Source organism: Bombina bombina, chromosome 6 (assembly GCF_027579735.1).
Source record: "Bombina bombina isolate aBomBom1 chromosome 6, aBomBom1.pri, whole genome shotgun sequence".
In the NCBI taxonomy this organism is placed as follows: Eukaryota; Metazoa; Chordata; class Amphibia; order Anura; family Bombinatoridae; genus Bombina; species Bombina bombina.
In genome coordinates, this window is record NC_069504.1 from 381,870,581 (window position 1) to 381,876,878 (window position 6,298).

Genomic DNA, 6,298 nt, shown 5'->3' on the forward strand with positions numbered 1-6,298 from the left:
TTCGCACTGTTTAGCATGAGCAGTAGGAGTAGATACTTATCTTCCCTTGTCACCTTAGGGAGTCCGTGGTAGATCAAATATGATGGTTTTGGTGGGATAATGACCCCTAGTATTCTGCTCATGTCTCCCAACACCTCCTCCCAATAGGGTTGTATTAGTGGACAACTCCACCAGATATGCAAAAGGGTTCCCTCCCCACCGCAACCCCTCCAGCATCCCCCACTTGTGTGTGGATAGATTTTTTGTAGTCTATGAGGGGTCAAGTACCACCTGCTGAGCAATTTGAAGTGGGTTTCCTGAATTCTCATTGACACTGAAGCTCGCCTGGCCCTATCAAAGATTTTGAGCCAGTCTTTATGTTCTATTTCCTGATCTAGATCTGCCTGCCATGCCTGAGTATATCTCGGAAGAGAAAAGTCCCCCTTCAGTAGGAGTAATTTGTATATTTGAGAGATAAGATGGGTCGGGGTCTGTGACATTGTGCATAGAGTTTCAAAGATTGTCCTTTGCCTCGTGAGTGAGGTCCTGTCTTTGTGTGTTTTAAAGTAGTGTGTTATCTGTGCCGTTCTGAACCAAGAGGCAAAGATATCTGGGGCCCATTCCATCAATTCTGCATGTGTTTTGAGCTTATCTTGATGTATTATGTTGGAGATGGAGGCCTCCTGGAGAGTGTGGAACTGTCACAATGCTCAGTCTTGTATCTAGAAAAATACAGACAATAGCGAATGAACTACTGAACCACAACTGCTGAGTCAAATAGATACTAATAATAATTTGTAGCAAAAAGATACAGGGAACCACACTTGTAAGTGTAGGAGCAATAGTGGTTACCTTGTATCACCAGGCTGTAATTGTTATAGGGATTTACAAGCACATTAACCCTATTGCTGCCACATGTGCTAATTAGCACTAACAATTGCAGCAGGGAGAAATGTACTTTAGTTTTCCCAAGAAATGCAAGATCATAAAAAAGAGAAAAAAGTATGTGCACAAACATGTAAAAATAGCAGAGAATATGACCCCTTGAATTATAGGTAGAACCGGTTGAAAAACATAAAAATGGTATGAAAAAAATAAGAGTCAATTCGGCAATAAGGAAAAGCCAGATAACAACATAAGAGGTTAAGCTGAGCGGTAGTTAATCAGAGTTATCCGGCAACAAAGTAACATTAAGGCAGGTGCGAGATATAGAAATAGATATGTGAATATAACTTAGAAGAATATGCACACTTACTAATTATGGAGTGGTAGAGAGTACACAGACTGAAAGCGGTTGATCCGGAGATAGTGAGCAGCAGGCGTGTGACGTCACCGCAAGGAGAGCCGTTAGCGTAGCACTTGGAAGTAGAGCGGAGCTGTAAGTGAAACCGGAGATCCGAGTTGTAGGTAGGTGAAGGGTTAATCCGGAAAGACACTGACACAGAATGAGAGTTGAAGCAGGTTTGGGGTATGTTGCGTATTAAGTGTGAACAGCGTTCACAGTTAAGAGAGGAACAGCAAAGTAACTTCAGTGTGAGCAGCGTTCACAGGTGAATCTGCAGCAGCAGGGAGACAGAGGTGTGAACAGCGTTCACAGGATAGGCTCAGGATAAGAATGAGATATTCACTTCAATACTAAGCAATGAGGGAAGGGCCAATGTGGTGTTTATATAGGGTGGAGTGATTGATGTATTGGAATCCTTAAAGGGACGGTCTGATGATGGTATTAACCATTCTCTAAGAGGAAACCTGACAGGATCCCCCCTTCAAGGAGCGACACCGGAGCTCAAGGTGCTGGACGTTCAGGGTTCCTCTGATGGAAACGAGAGATCAACCTGGGAGCTGAAATGTTAGTCGCCGGTTCCCAAGAATCATCATCGTGAGAGTAGCCCTTCCAACTAACCAGGTACTGCAGAGTGCCATGACTGAGCCGTGAATCCAGTATATCTCGAACTTCATATTCTAGGTTGGGATCAATTTGAACAGGGGGAATGTAGGAAGGTTTGGAAGATCCCCTCAGAGCACGGTACGGCTTAAGCAGGGACACATGAAAGGTTGGGTGGATTTTCAAAGTATTAGGTAGAGTGAGACGAACTGCATTGACATTGATTATGTGTTCTATTGGATAAGGTCCAACATAGAGAGGTGACAGTTTTTTGGAGGGACAATTCATTCTGAGATTCTTGGTCGAGAGCCAGACCAAATCTCCAACCTTATATTGTGGTGGTGGTGTCCTATGTCTATCATAATATTTTTTGTACATAGTTTTAGCGTTCTGTATAGAGGTCTCAATACTCTTGAAGTTCGAAGAGATGATGTTTGAGATCTCAGAAATGGTGGGAGAGGTAGAATCTTGGGTTGGATGTAATTGAAATGTAGGATGGAAGCCATAGTTAGAGTAAAATGGTGTTTGATTAGTAGCTGAGTGTAATGTATTATTATAGCAGAACTCAGCATATGGAAGATATTCTGCCCAGAGATGTTGTTGTGTGGAGCAGTAGGACCTCAGGAATTGTTCTAGCCATTGGTTACAACGTTCCGTTTGTCCATTTGACTGTGGGTGGTATGCACTGGTCAGTCGTCTATCAATGTGGAATAATCTACAGAATTCCTTCCATAATTTGCTGGAGAATTGAGTTCCACGGTCGGATAGTATAGTTTGAGGTAAACCATGAAGTTTAATAACATGACTGATGAGGAGCTGAACAGTCTCGAGAGATGTAGGTAACTTGCTGAATGGGATGAAATGGCACATCTTGATGAATAGGTCTACGACAACAAGGATAGTATTGTTTCTTGCGGATAGTGGTAAATCGACTATGAAATCTAAGGCAATTTCAGTCCAGGGTCTTTTGGGAGTTGGTAGTGGGAGTAAAAGACCATAGGGAGGTTGTGTTTTCCTCTTAGAAGTGGTACAAGTAGGACATGTTAAGACATGTTGTGTAATATCACTACTCATCTTTGGCCACCAATAGTTCCTTTTGGCTAATTCTTGAGTTTTAGCAATTCTAGGGTGTCCAGCAAGAGGGGAGTCATGTACTGCTTCAAGTAGGGATCTTCTAAGAGATGGTGGAATATAAAGACGGTTGTGGAAACAGTAGCAACCCTCTGAATTACGTTGTAAGAGGGGAAGTGGTTTAGTCTGATCAGTTTGTTGTTCCTTCATGAGAAGAGGTAAACTGTCAAAAGTGAAACAAAGAAAGTTCTGAGAAGGAATCACAGTCTGTTGAGGATGAGAAGTATTCGGTTCTCCCGGCATTCGTGAGAGAGCATCTGCCTTCTGGTTTTTTGAGGATGGACGGTAGTTAATGAGGAAGTTAAACCGTGAGAAAAAGAGGTTCCACCTAACTTGTCTGGCGGATAAGGTTCTTGTAGTTTTCAGGTATTGGAGATTACGGTGGTCTGTATAGATCAGAGTTGGTAATTCAGTGCCTTCTAATAGGTGACGCCAATGTTCGAGAGAAAGTTTTATAGCGAGGAGTTCCTTCTCCCCTATGGGGTAGTTTTGTTCAGCGGTGCTTAGGGTTCGTGAGTAGAAGGCTACAGGGTGTAGAGGTTTCGTTATGGCGAGCCTTTGTGATAAAACTGCACCTATCGCATAATTGGAGGCGTCGACCTCTAAAATATACTGGAGTTTAGGGTCTGGAAAATGTAGAATAGGTGCACTAGTGAATTTCTGTTTGAAGAAATCAAAATCTTCCTCTGACTCAACTGTCCATTTAAAAGGTATGTTGGCTTTAGTGAGTCTGGTTAGAGGTATTGCTAACTTAGAAAAATTTCTTATAAATTTACGATAAAAGTTAGCAAACCCCATGAAACACTGTACCTGACGTTTAGACTTTGGTGTAGGCCAATTTAATATTGCTATTATTTTCTTATCCTCCATACGAATCCCAGAAGGGGAGATCTCATATCCAAGGAACGAAATAGTTTGTGAATTGAAAATGCATTTCTCAGCCTTGACATACAAGTAATTACTCCTTAGCCTAGATAAAACTTGTCTAACATGATGTACATGCTGTTCATAGGTCTTGGAATATATAAGGATATCATCCAAGTAGATAACTATAAATACGTCTAGGACGTCTCTAAATAGGTCGTTTATCAGATGCTGGAAGGTAGCAGGGGCATTACACAACCTGAATGGCATGACGACGTATTCAAAGAGGCCGTACCGAGTACGAAACGCCGTCAGCCATTCGTCGCCAGATCTTATACGGACCAGATTGTATGCTCCCCTTAGATCTAACTTCGTGAAGAATCTAGCCCCTTCGAGTCTCTCAATGAGCTCAGGGATAAGAGGTAGGGGGTAACGATTCTTCACTGTGATCTTGTTTAATTGACGATAGTCAACTATGGGTCTAAGAGTCCCATCTTTATTTTTAACAAAAAAAATACCTGCTCCAGCTGGAGAGGTGGAAGGTCGGATAAAGCCTTTTTTTAAGTTCTCTTCCAGATAAGTTTTGAGGTGTTCTAATTCAGAATTTGATAGTGGAAATATGTGTCCAAAGGGAATCTCTGATCCTGGATAGATCTCTATGGGACAATCGTACTTCCTATGAGGAGGAAGACTTTCAGCCTCCTTTTTACTAAAGACATCTGTAAAATCTCTATAAACCTCAGGTATGTCACTATGAGTAGTCACTACAGAAGTTTGAAGAATGCTGTTTGGGAGACAAGTTTTTATACAATAAGGAGAATTAAATGTAAGTGTTGATGTATTCCAATTAATCTGTGGGTTATGTGTATGTAACCATTGAATGCCTAAAACTATAGGTGAAACAGGAGAACAAATAACGTCAAATGATAAGTATTCCTTATGATGGTCAGAACATGTTACCAGTAGGGGGATAGTATGGTAATCTACAGGCCCAGTGGTTATGGGATTCCCATCTATACCTCTTAAAAAGACAGGAGAGTTTTTTTTCATTAGTGGTATTTTATTGGTAGTGCAGAAATCTTTATCAATGTAGGAAGCTGTGGCTCCAGAGTCAATTATCGCGGAGGCGGGTAGACGCAACTGATCCCACTGCAAAAAAAGGTGTAATCTTAGATAAGAGGATGAACTGTGCTGGGTGTTACAACAAAAGGATTGAGAAAGGTTCTTACCCTTATTTTGTCTCAAGAGGGAAGGACATTCCTTGACTGTATGGTCCTCAGATGCACAGTATAAACATAAGTTATTAGTACGTCTTCTAAGTTTTTCTTGGGGTGATAAAGGTCCTTTTACGAATCCAAGCTCCATAGGTTCAGTAGAACTTTTGCTGGATGATTGAACATGTGTACTTGTACCAAGCTTTTTTGAGATAGGGTCATGACTGGACCTTTCCTGGTGTCTTTCCCTAAGACGCCTATCTATAGCTATGCTGAGTGTCATTAACTCTTCTAGAGTGTTAGGGAGCTCTGATCTTGATAGCTCATCCTTAATACCATCTGAGAGGCCTAATCTGAATTGATTTCTGAGGGAAAGGTTGTTCCACTGGGAATCCTTTGCCCACTTTTTGAATTCTGTGATATAGTCCTCTACCACTCTCTTTTTTTGTTTAAGAGCCCTCATAGCGTTTTCAGCGGTAAGCTGCTTGTAAGGATCTTCATAAAGTTGACCCATTGCTATGAAAAAATTCTCAAGAGAATTCAATATCTCTTCATTACTTTCAAAATAGGTATTAGCCCAGGTACGTGGCTCTCCTCTAAGATATGATATAGTAGTGAGTACTCTAACCCTGTCATTAGGGTAGGTTTGTGGCTTGAGCGCAAACATTAACAGACAGGCATTTTTAAACTCCCTATAGAGGGTCCTGTCACCATAGAACTTTTCTGGGGGGCTAACCTGCGGTTCTGTAAGAGGGATTCTTTTATCCACTACATCTCTAATATAGGCTTTAAGTGAATCATTTTCTGCTTTAAGGGTATTTAACCCAGTAGTTAAAAGGTCAACCCTTTGAATTAATGCTTGCATCTGGACATTGATCTCAGCTGGGTCCATAATTGGAAAGGCTTAGTATTCTGTCACAATGCTCAGTCTTGTATCTAGAAAAATACAGACAATAGCGAATGAACTACTGAACCACAACTGCTGAGTCAAATAGATACTAATAATAATTTGTAGCAAAAAGATACAGGGAACCACACTTGTAAGTGTAGGAGCAATAGTGGTTACCTTGTATCACCAGGCTGTAATTGTTATAGGGATTTACAAGCACATTAACCCTATTGCTGCCACATGTGCTAATTAGCACTAACAATTGCAGCAGGGAGAAATGTACTTTAGTTTTCCCAAGAAATGCAAGATCATAAAAAAGAGAAAAAAGTATGTGCA